The sequence below is a fragment of the Carassius auratus genome, chromosome 29 (genome assembly GCF_003368295.1).
Source record: "Carassius auratus strain Wakin chromosome 29, ASM336829v1, whole genome shotgun sequence".
Lineage (NCBI taxonomy): Eukaryota > Metazoa > Chordata > Actinopteri > Cypriniformes > Cyprinidae > Carassius > Carassius auratus.
In genome coordinates this window covers 2,023,583-2,036,611 of record NC_039271.1, presented here as the reverse complement: position 1 = coordinate 2,036,611, position 13,029 = coordinate 2,023,583, and the positions used below count along the sequence as shown (strand labels likewise).

General features: G+C 36.5%; 1 protein-coding gene across 1 annotated transcript in view; it reads left to right on the top strand.

The window, feature by feature from the left end:
• Positions 1 to 2,224: 2,224 nt before the first annotated feature.
• The window catches only part of LOC113047825 (plexin-B2-like), a 95,465-nt gene continuing 84,660 nt past the window's right edge, over positions 2,225 to 13,029 (top strand). Inside the window, exon 1 of the mRNA XM_026209149.1 lies at positions 2,225 to 2,612. The gene's annotated coding sequence lies outside the window, so the exon portion shown is untranslated. The remainder of the gene's footprint in view (positions 2,613 to 13,029) is intronic.

Sequence of the window (13,029 nt, the reverse complement as noted above, 5' to 3'; positions counted from 1 at the left end):
ATGGTTGCAGATGACAGCCTGCTCTGTGTTCCACACTCGGGCACAATGCCATCTCATTCCCCCTGACAGCTATCATTATTCAAATTCTCTCCCTGATTTTCTTTCTCTTTCCATCGCTGCTCCTGTTATATTTATTGTGTTTTGCGCAACTGTTCACTGCATTTTACACTAAAATATTTGAGAATGGCATTTGAGGAGGGTTGAGAGAGAATGAGGGAGGCAGGAAGAGAGAGAGAATAAATGAAAAAGCTAAGCATCTCTCTCCCTATAGGCCTCGGGGCAAAGACCACACTCTTTTCCTTCAGAAAGACTAATTTCCATAGTCATGAATTATTCAAATCATTCAGCTTTGACACTCAGTCCAACTACAACATACACACACGTGCAAGTGCACTTTGGCTGCAATAATACACTGGGGTCCAAACAACATTTTAAAGAGACACTGCATTAATGATGTCACTCATGTTACCCAGACTGTTCTCTGAAGGCAAAGCCACATAAACAGCTTGCTTACTTCAAGGACCTCGACTACCTGTGGATGACAGAAGAATTTGGTGGGTTTATGAAGGTCGGTTTGTTAAATAGTTCTAATCCGTCCAGAATAAAGCCACAAAAAAAAAAAAAAAAAAAAAAATTATTTAGATGGTGAAATATTCCTGAGTCAATCAATTTATGCAAACATGTATTCATTTTATTTATTTAGTTTTTTTACATTTGTTGGTACTGTTTAAGATTTTGGCATTATTGTATGCAATAAAATTTATTTTCTCTTTTGCATTTTATTTTTTCTTGTATATTGCAATTAATATTTTTATTCTCAAAACTACCACCACTTTATTATTATAAATATTATTAATAATATTTTGTTGTCACTGTTTTTGTGTATTGATGCTTTGCCAGTATTGCCAAACTTGTCAATATATACCTTGAATTTGATTCAACAAGTATTTTTTTAGATTTATTTATATTATTATAATTTTATTTGGAATTTCACAAAATATTGAATATATTTTATTAACATAACTGTTTTATTATATATTTCTTATTAATTTATATATTTATTTATTTATTGCAAATATTGCTTGTCAATCTGTTATTGTAAAGCTTTATTAATTTAAATTCTCCTACTCAGCCAAACATTAATCTTCAAAACAACAGCCTTAAGCATTCAGGATCAAAGACATTGGACTGAAATGAAAGAGGTGGTCTTAAATATGTTGTCACAACAAAATTTTCTGCATCCATCCTCAATTTCTGTCCTTTGATTATGATTTACAACTGGTTTGGCCTTAATCTCAGTCACAGCATGAGCCAGATTACCTCAAATCTCAGATTGACTGTAAATGGGAGAGGAAAAGATAATTCTTTTTTTATTCCAGCTCAGGCTTCACAGCTGGGGGGCTGTGGGAGGCCTTAAGAGTGTCTGAAGGAGGTTTAGAGCAAAGAACTCTTTCTGATTCCTACTTCAACTCTGGAAAATGCTTTTTTGAACAATTTTGAAGACTGAAACAGGCAGATGGATCTTCTACAGGGTCTAAGCATAAAATATAATCAGGAAGAACGTCTAGTCACCATTAGAGATAAAAAACAGAAACAGATTTTTATCTATACAGTATCCATACAGTTATTAAAGTATTAAGTAAAGATATATATATATATAACAAATATAGATATAACAGAGATATCGTTTGAAAAAAAAATGAATGCATTTTTTATTTTACTGTATATAATGCAAACGTATTAAACTTTTCTAAAACTAGCAACTCTGGTAACATATTTTATTTTACCATGCAACTGTTTTTGTGTATGCTTTGCCAACAATGTATACCACCAAATACAAATACATTTGATCTGTTTTTATTATTGCACTTATTATTTCATAAAAAACACTTGCAGCTTCTTGGTTTAATTTAATTTAATGATTTATTTTTTAATGTCATTGTATTGAAGCCTTGAAGATGATTCCTGAACATTTATTATTTGATTAACTTTGCTTTATTTTGTTATGTAACATTTTGTGTATTGATGCTTTGGCAACACTTGAAATTGAAATTTTGATCCATTGTATTTTATTATGTTTTATTATTTAATTTAATTATGTCACTGCATTTAAAAAATGCATATGAAATATTGAAATTGAAAGTGTGTGTGTGTGTGTGAGAGAGAGAGAGAGAGAGGGAGACAGGGAGAGAGGGAGGGTGCTTCTTCTGGTCAATCGGGCAGGTTCACTCCAGATGAATCCTGTGCCTTCATACATCAGCTGTGGGAGATTTTACTCACAGGGTTTCCTTCAGAGCTCAACTCACACAGGTACCCGTGAGCACTTATACTTCACGCGCACCTGGCGGCGTATCTGAAGCTCAGCCTACAGGGCGTGGAAAAGCCCTGGAATTGTTTTCGACGCTAGTTTCCCAACATCGCCCATACTTCATCGGATTCTCTAAGAAAGTGTACTTGCCTCCCTGGCTTTTCCCAAGGAATACTCCTTCCCCCCCTACTACCTTCACCGATCCACTTGGAAGACGAATAATGTAAATCTTTCATCGCGGTCGCTCTCTGGCAGTTTCCGAACAGAAATCAGGATTTGCCATCGCGAGTTGTTTTTCAGAAAGGTGAGTGAGCGTTCAACTTTATGTTTGTTTCATTTACTGGCCCCCACATGTTTGTAAACGTTTAAAACAATCTAATCGCTTGATTCTCTCGGGTCTCGCGCGTTCCTCCTACAGACTTTAACTGTTACCGCTACATTTGTGACATTCTTTCAAATTAAATCAAGCTGAAGCAGTACATTTAAGTGGATTCGCAGGCAACGCTTTCGAAGCTTTGTAACACAACAAAAACATCGAGTATTTTGACATGCGAGTTTTGTAACGTATTGTTTCAGCTTTCCGTTGATGGGTAAAAGATGTAAATAAGCGATAAATCACGCGAGGGGGTCGTGAGAATGTGTAGAGATACGCGACGTCGATAAATGTCTCATAAAAAAGTACCATTACTGACATACTTTACCATGGTGTTTTCATGGCATTCCATGGGATTTCCAAGATTACCATTGTACTGTGTCCAAAACAATAGTACTATGGTACATAACCAAATACATGACTAGGCTATATGTGAAAAAATAATTGTTCCCTAGTACCATGATATGACATTTGAAAATGCCACATTGTGCTCTATTCGTTTTATTCAGCACTTATTTTTAAGTCCTCCAAGGTCTTGAAGAAACAAGCTTTTCGGGTTTACACATGACATGTTAGCATGTTGCTGAAAAACTCTAGTCTCTAGTTGCTCATTCTGTTTGCTTTAGCCGGATGTTTGTTCCTCTTAACACTGTGCTGATGCTTGACACATGCTGTCCTAAAAGTGCAGCACTATCCCATTTAAGGTGCTCTTTCGTGATGTGAAACAAGGTTTAATGATGGTATATTTAGTAATACATGTTGTGTTTGATTGGCCATGAAACATTTGAGCAGAGCTACAGTATCTCTGTTCCTGTTGTCATGGTCTGATGAGTTTCACTTACCTTCATTTCATTTTCCCCTGGCTTGTTTCTTCTCCCAATTACACCCGGCTCTCATATTATACAAGCTGTTGTGATAAAATCAACTATAATGAGGTAATCAAATTTCCCTCTGCTCTGTAATTGGGGGGCTGCGTTGCTGTTTGTATTGCAGTGAAGTTCATTGATGGCAGTGTTACACGACTGATCACTTTGTATATGATTTATAGGCTTCCTTCTTAGGCTTTCCTGAAATGGCGAACCTTTTACTTGATAGTTCAAGTCCGTGTTTACATTGACAGTGATGCTCAGCGGCAGCTTGAAAAGCTCACCTGGAGGGTTATTCCAGATGGATGTTGATGACAAACGGCAATAAAAACATAAAATAAAAATGGTGTATCTATTACTTTGCAAAATCTCTCTTTTTTATTGTACTTTTTGCACAAATACAGTTTTTTCTTGGAAATATTTAAATTATACGTGCTTAAGCTCTTCTAACCAAATCCCAAGTTCTAAATACAATGTGAAAACCTGGAGTGTTTTTGATTGCATTCGTTTCAGTGGGCTTGCATGGATTTGATGAGTGTAATTAGTAGAATATTTGCTCCTTTAATAACATTTGTTGCCTGATATGTGAGTAGCTGCTTGGTGAAAACTGGAAATCTAATTTTTCCTAATTATTATTTAAATAAGTTGTTTTATAGTTACTGAATATACATAAACAGTCACAAAACTTTGTTTTGGTTCTTCTGTATGAGAAAATTCCTGTTGCTTGAGCAATTCATAGCAGGAAGTTATCCGGCCTCCTCAAGGTCAAAGATCAATGGTCAAAAACAGAGAGCATGGAGAGCGAGAGAGAGAGTGAGCTCTTTTTAACCCTCTTTCTTCCTTCATTCTTCATTTTTTATGAGCAATGACTGTTTATTTGTTTCTTTTTGAGGAATACACATTCAGTACACATTGCCCTCATTCATTCACTTCCTGAGGACTTTGTGTGTTTGTTTGTTCATGTCGCCCTTAGAACATGGAGCTGACTTGATTAAAGAATCATGATAATCATGTGAAACCCTCATCTGCCTGTTCTGAGTTACTGACTTGTGTCTCAACGGGTCCTTTGGTCTGTGATATCAGTGTTGATTGTTATAAGAGTGATAGTGCTGAATAATTGGTGTTAAAGATAGGTGACGTGGTGTGTTTTCTGCTGAAAGTGCATACAGTGGTTTCGTTGTCCTTGTTCACACATCTCGGCCGGGCCTCCTAGATAGTCCATCTGTGGACTGGATGTTCACTCAGTTATTCTCACTTCCTGAGCAGCCCACTCAGTTATGAGCTAATCACAATGGCTTTTCTTTCTGTCATTCTGAATTATGATTCTTAAGAACACACTAGGTGCAGGAGTAGAATTTTATTTGAATACTGATTATATATATATATATATATATATATATATATATATTAAGTTACTTTTACTATTGCTCATAATTCTGTTAGTCTAATTATACATTTTCTATTTGTGCTGTGGGCACAATTTTTGAATAATATAAAATATGCTTAGTCATGCATAAACAGATCTCAGAACAGCACTTTTATCCTAAAGGGAAGGTTAATCTAAAAATGCAAACTGATTTTAATCACCCTCATATTGTTTTTAAACTCATATGAGATACTTCTGTGGAACATTAGTAAAATTGGAAGAATGCAGTGGTTGCTCTTTTTCATTTAGTTACAAAGAATGATTTAAGGTTACAAAAGCATCATTAATGTGACATAAAAGTGGTCCGTATGACTTTTATTTTTTAAATATTCTGAAGCCATACAAAAGATTTGGAATCCGTTCAACAAATCATTAAGCCTGGTTTATGAAATGGATCAACAATTCATTCAAAGGCTAATGTCAAGTTAATGAATGTCTTCAGAAGACATGCAATATATTGCAGAAGTCATAAACTACCTTTTTGATACTTGTTTTGTGCTTTATGGTAATTTTGGAGTTAAACCGTCCCAATTCTCATTTACTTTCTTGTTTTTCATGATAATTGGTGTTAACCACTGTGACTGGATCATTGAGTCAGTGAGTGGAACAGATCAGTTTGATTCATGAACAGATCATTCAGGTTGGTTTTGTAAACTGTTTCATTCATGAACTCTCATTAAGGCCGATGTCCCTTTAAGGTCAAACAACCTTTGTAGACCTGAATGCCCCAGAACAGCCTTCTGCAGGCTGCCCTTCCCTGTCAGCTGTTGCAATTGAAGCATCTTGTCAGTCTGATAAAAGTACTTTAGCTGCTCTGAATCCTCATATACGGTGACGCTAATGGATTTCTATTGGTGCTAATTTAGGCATATGTCATGCTAATAGATCTTCACTGGTAGCTGATGCCTGATACAACCCCCCCCCCCCCCCAAGTCAGCTTTATTTAACTCAGATTGTGGCATTTAGACATCATATTTATTTACTGGGAGTGAGGTTGAGAGGAAGTATGAGCTGGAGACATGCCAGGGCATGTTGTGGTGTCCTAGAGCTCATGTCTTCTGGGGTTGAAGCAGGCAGATTCATTTGGTCGCATTACCCTTCATGTGCGTTATCAGGGGACAAAGAATGTTTATTTCAGACTTCCGTTTAAGCTGTTGGCCTGGAATGCCTGGTGCATTAATGCTCATCATGAGAGATATTATGTTGTAGGATCATGGGAATTTATGCCTGTGTTTCTCCTAAATGTTGACATTTATATTCAGTCACACGCTTCAGCAGTCATTGATTTGTGTATAGATAACCACACAGGTTCCATACTGAGAAGGCATAGACGATAGACCTGCTTTTTCTGAGAGAGTTCTACGATATAAGAGCTGCTTCACTCAGGGTTAGTGCTCGATCAATATGTTTTTTTCATAAGCTGATACCTAGAGAGCAGGGTAGCTGATGTAATGCTAATACAGTACTGTGGCAATTGTGGCTAGAAAATGTTTGTGCCATATCGATTATTCAAAGATTTTCACAATTATATAAAAAAAATTCAATTTATTTTATTTTATTTTAGCAGTATTGGTCTTTTGTATATAAATCAGGTGATAATGGATATTTAACTTCCACAATTTTTTTTAAAATTTAGATTACATTTAGAACTTTATGTAAGAAGATGACGAGTGATCTTAAACACTAAGAAAATGCCTGAAAATACACGGTTAGCTTTTGTAAATGCAGTTTACACTAGTTATTGCTTTTTTTATTTACCAGGCTGTTGGTAAATGATAAAATTTTGTTCTTTATATATTTACACAATGTTTGTATCTGCCATTTATTGGTTATCAAAAATGTCTGAAAATATACTATTATTATTATTATTATTATTATTAATTTACAAGATAGTTGGTAGATTCAGTCATTTGTTGTGTTTTGGAGTTTTCACAAAAATATACTATACAGTTGTAATATTGGCCATTTATTGGTTATCCCAAAAAAAAAAAATCTGAAAATGTTATCGACTTTTTGATGTAGACTAAATTCTGTATCTTTCATTGACAAGGTTTAAAAACTGGTAAATTTGTTAATTGGCCCAGTTGGCACTGGCACCAATTTCGGCCAAGTATTGGCTGAATAATTGGCCTAGCAGATAAATCAATGCACTGTGCTTGTTTAAGAATAAAATAAAAGGTTATTAAAGATATAAAATATAGCTGATGTCTTTAATGAACTTTAATTGACTTAACAGAAATTATGATGTTTCCTCATGGAACTTGATCTTAAAGTGAATATTTCAAATAGAAAGAGTTCTGAATGGAAAAACTGATGATGTTGGGTCTTTGTGTAAAGTTCAGAGTCATTAACGCTTGTTTGTACAAGTTTCTGACAAACTGGATCTGTACTTCGACCTTGCATCCTCTTTACAATGACTCAGTGAATATGGCATGTCTGCTCTCCGTTTTTTATTGAACATGCTTGTCATATCCTTGGGTGTGACTTTAGTGTGTGTGAGGGTGGGCAGTGTGTCTAAATTTAGTTGATCGTATTAATGAGTAACTTGGCATCAGCGTCATGTCGAGAGCCATGGAGTGGATTGCCACAGTAATGTCTCTGGTGCATTTCAGGGTGCACTCGAGACAGCCTCTTAACTTTTAAAACGGTTTGTTTAGGAACCCGTCGCCACCCGCAGATCCATTAGCTGTCGTTGTGTGCTGTTTTGGCAGGTGTGTACATTTCTGTCAGACTGGGAAAGTGTGTGTGTGTGTGGTCAAACATGTGGGTGGTGTCAAAGAGTGTGTGAGGTGAGATCACATTTCTTCTCCTGCATCTGAATGACAGCTGTAATTGTCTTGGGCACACACACATGATGCCACATCCCCCAATGTCCAACGGTGTCTCACAACACATATGGAGCCCCCCACAAACCCTGCAACTTGTCGTCCTGTCTGGCAGTCTCTTCCTCCATGGCTAATGTCTAAAAAAGTTAATAATGAAACTGAAATGCCCACTAAGATAATTGATTGCTTTATTCACTCAATCTATTCACCACCTTTATTACCCTAAAAAGTGTATTTAACATCATGCCACGATGATCTGTACTTCAAAAGACCATTTCTACTGTAATCTTGATTGCCATTAGTATTTATTGTTTGTTCGGGAATAAAACATCCAGCGTCTTTTACTCAGAATCCAATCAGCGAGCTCTTCAGGGTCCGGTTACGCTTCTATGAACACTAAATCTCTTTCAGCCCGAAACATGAGGACTTTGACCCGGGTTTTACAATGTTACACAATCCTAACAAAAATCCATTGACTGAGCAGTTATTGAACAAGGTGCTTGTCCTTACAGACTCGCTCAGTGTTCCAACTGTTTTAAGAGGCCTCCAAGATTGAAACTATTGCTGTTTTGAAGACCCTCCAACTGAGTTCTCCCTGCAGCATGCTTTTTATTCAGGGTCCTGAATAAACAAGAACATGTTCTGTTCGCTGCTTGCCAGGAGACCGAGAGAGTGAGAGAGAGGTGGCGACATCTATTCAGCTCTGCCCTAATGTCAGTCAAGTGCTTCTCATTTGCAGAACTTCAAAGCAAAGACTCCTTTTTAGCTCCATCTGATTTGGATGATGAATGCACTTGTGTAACGGAGCGACTGGATGAACCGTGCAGAAACTCAACAGGAGCCGCAGCCGTGCGAAAATGGCACGCATGGTTTACATAAATGCATCCCTTTGAGTCATGTACCTTAGGTCTAAATTTTGAATACACAAAAACACTTGGAATCGTCCCACGGTTTTAGGCTCTGGCCAAAAACGAGGCCCATGTGAATTGACATTTGGCTGATTCATGGAGTCTTTCTATAAAAAGGGCGGCTTTTCCAGTTTGTGCAGTCATTTTTTTTTTTAATTGTCATATAAATTTGTGCTATATCATTGTGTCGCGATGTATAATTATGGATAGTTTTCAAAACCTGATACCATTTGGTACTGATATATTAAAAACATCCATTTCCCACTAAGATTTGAGTACTGTTGAGCAGATTCTTAAACGGCGCTGATTGGTCAATGTTCCAAGCACTCTGTTAAGGGCATGAAGCAATGAGCATTGAAGCCAATCACAGACGTATCTGTTGAGCATGTGAAACAATGACCAATCAGCGCCATCTGAATCTGCTCAACAGCGCTCAAATCTTGGTGGGAAATGGATGTTTTTAATATTTCAGTACAGAATGGTATCGCGGTCGGTACTTTTGACAACACTAATTATGGATTCAGTAATGTAACCGTTTATATTGTACAGCAAGGTAGTAATCCTACAAAGTGCCTCTGAGAATGTAATTCAGATATTTCTACAAATACCCCTTTGTTAGATACTAGTCATACAAAATCTTGGTAATAGGTTTGACATTTTAAGATATAAATGATGAGGTGACATTTATTTCTTGAGTTAACTTCTTGAAACAATGTCTTTGATACTCTCAATCTGTCTGTCTATTTATCGATCAGTAGAATTTACCAGTATTTGCAGAATTTATTAATGTTGTTTTACAAGACAATTGCCGTATTTCTTATTCACAAATGTTCCCCATTTTTATAGGTACCCCATGACCTCTTTTGGATATTTTTATTCATCTTCCTACTGCCGTATGTTAACAATTCAAGTGTATTTTGCTTTTTGTGTGTTTTCTTTTTACTGAACTGCAAAAGCTGCTTAAAAGACCTGTTAGTTGGCCTATTGTGTCTGTGATATGTACTGGTGAATTGCTCCTCGATAACATTGACACAGTGAGATTTAAGTCCCCCACAGGCATCAGCGGTGCTGCTGTTAATCCTCAAACATTCCAATTTTTCTCACACTGAGCTTTAATTTTAATAATCATCTTTAAAATACTGCTAATATTTTGTCCCGCTGTGCTGTGCCAATAGCCCTGAGCTGTAGGATAGTTCCTCTTCCCCTTTTTCCCAGGATCAGTAATATTAATTACGGAGGCAGGCTGCTTCGGGGGCTGAAGACGCTATGATATGTATGTGAATTTAAAAGATTTGATAAGTTTGCCCTTTTTTGTTCTGTTGACTATGAGATATTCTAATAACTGCAAGCATGTTGCAGGCATGGAATGATGGGATTAGTGTTTGTTAAATGTGCGTTCTTGCATGTTTATCTTTGGGAATGTGGGGGTAGAAAAGTACATGAATAACAGCTGGAGGCGAAGGTCAGTTAAACATCAACTGTCAAATCATGAAGTATTGAAGGGGAGGAGTCACAGCAGGTCCTGTTGTCATGGTCACAGATGATCCTATCACTGTATGCTGACAGAAGGGAAACTCCCACTTAGATTCCCGACTGTTATGTCTCATTTCCAAAGTTCTGGAATTTTGGAAAAGGAACTGACAGAGTTCTATCTGTCACTGGTTAGCATGAGTCATATGACCTGTTATCTGTCTGATTAGGGTCTGGTAAACCTGAATGATAAACATGGCTTCTTTAAGCCATTTAAACAAGCTATCAACTAGTCGATACTGAAAATGTTGTCTTACACATCCTTTCTGTGAATCTTAATTGATTGTCTATAAACTTTGTTGATTTCTAAAGGAAGACAGGAAGAGAGAGAAAGAGACCGAGAGCTGCTAACTTGAAGTGAATGACATGTTAACTGATTGACCTCCAGTTGCATTAGGAAAGTCAGTAAATCATCCGTGCTCCCCGTGGAGTGACCTAGCACAGTTATGGACTTCCAAGAGTGTGTGATAAGTATGTGCTGCAGTGATCATTTTGACACGTCAATGCTGCGCATACACAGAGCGGTTATGCACAGGTCAGAGATGATTATACATGACCAAAGTAACCTGCTTACAACTAAAGATTTTGTGAATAAAATATTACAATAAAAATAAGAAATAAAAAAGCATAAAAAGTATTGTACATATAAATATATAAAAGTTTGCTTTCAGCCAAATATTTTGTAAATACAGCATTATTATAAAAAAAAACATAAATAAATAGTTTATATATACATTATAACTATATATAAGATAATTAATATATAGATATATTAATATTTTTAGCATGTTGCTGTGTGGCCCTGTTTGAATTATTATTATTACTATTTTTGTAATAAAGTTCAGCAGTATTTTACTTTGAATGTTTTATTTGTTTTCATTCAGTTTCCATTTTAAAAACTTTCTACTGATTCTCCAGCCTATTTATCGTTATCAGTAAAATTCATTATTGACAAACGGTTGACCTTTAGGTTATTTTTCAAGTGATGAAATCTATTTGTTAAGATGGTGTAATTAATATCTGGTATATTTTTGTTTGTTACTATAGTAATAATGTAAGCACCATCATATTGCTAAGATACTTAAACAAAAACTCTGGCCTTTCTAGTATGATGTTACATATGTATTGCTTCCCAGACAAAAAAAAAACTGAAATCCAATCTGACCATTTCGACCGAGGCTCTTTCCACAAAATCATATATTAATTGGATTTTAAACCACATATGGATGTAGTTTGGATCAGACTTTGAGTGTTTTTATGCTCTTCAGACTGCAAAAAACCCAACCTGTATATTGTATAATTGTACAATTCATGTTCATAGCACGAACAGTGCAGGATTAATGACATGCTGAAGTTTAATACTAAATTTGAGGTTTGTTCTAATCCCTAACCCTAATTATGAATAATATTAGTAGTGATACATTTATGCGACCTCTGCCCTGTTGAGCTCTGAATCTCCTCTGGCATTTGCAAGTTGAGCCTGATGGGAAAATTTGTTCTTAGTAGTCAGTCACACACTGTCTGTTTTCCACCGGCTTCAGAGATACAGTGAACAGAAAATGTAGAGCGTGTCCACATATCCATGTGAGAAAGGGAGAGAAATATGAGTAAATGCGTAAAATGGAGATTTAACTGATTTCACGTATAAATGATCATAGCATAATTTTGTTGCGTGAATGTGTTCTGTGTATGTTTGTGTGGTTGGAGTCTCTGTTTCAGCTCATGAGCTTAATTTCCTGTGCGCTGGCTCGCTGCCCGCCTGATGTTGGCTGGATGCCTCCCCCCCCCCCCAACTCTTTTGCTCTCTGTCATTCCCTTTCTCATTCTCATCGCTTGCTTCCAGCTCTGACCACAGTAGCTTTCCCAGAATTCCCTCACAGCGTCCCAGTGTTCATCAAAGTGGCCCACTACATCAGTCTCTAGCTATTAAACAGAACCAAATGTCACAGTTCTGCTCTCGGAGGCCTGATCTCATCTCTTCCTTTACACACGCACCCAAAGACGACATTCTGATCGACTGCTTCGTTCAGCAAAAACACAGCAACTTTGTGGGCTGAAAAGTGTAAAATTAAGTTTTTACAAACAAAGCTTGATAGTGCTGACCTTCTACTAGCTTCATTACAGATCATTAAGAAAAAGCTTACGATAGTCTTTCTCTCTAGTTTCCCCATTCCTTCTTTATCAGTGTTTTCTCAAAAGGTCTGTACCTCACGCCACTTATAAAAACACTTAGCTAGTTTTGGCTGCCCTTTTCTTTCTCGTCCTCTCTCTCGCTTTCCATTGTAGCTCAGACACAGAAATAACACTTCATGGTTAAAGAAACGGCATGTTTTTATTTACTGTATCAGGCATTAATGTAAACCGTTTTCTTCTATGGTTCGTTTTCTCTTTTTGAGTCATAAAGAGACTTAAGGTCATGACCTTGCTGCCTTTTATAGAGAATTATCTATCGGAATAATAACAAGTTACCTAGATATTTTTCATCCAAACCATGAACTAGTTGATTAGTGGCAGTATGAGACAAAAAAAAATTTTAATGGGAGAATCTGAAAATTCTCAAAATCAGGAATCAAGCCTGAAATACACTTTGCACAAGTATGTAGTAACATCCAATGGTAATAAACAATGTCACGTGAGTGTTGGATTCTCAATTTTGCCACGGGATAAACTACAACTGCCATTGGGGTTAACTGTCTCCTCCTTTGGTTAGTTTTCTGACTGCTATGGCCGGCCCACTTTTTGTAGAGAATCTTGTTTAAAGAAAGTTATTTGAATTGTCAGCATGCTTATAAT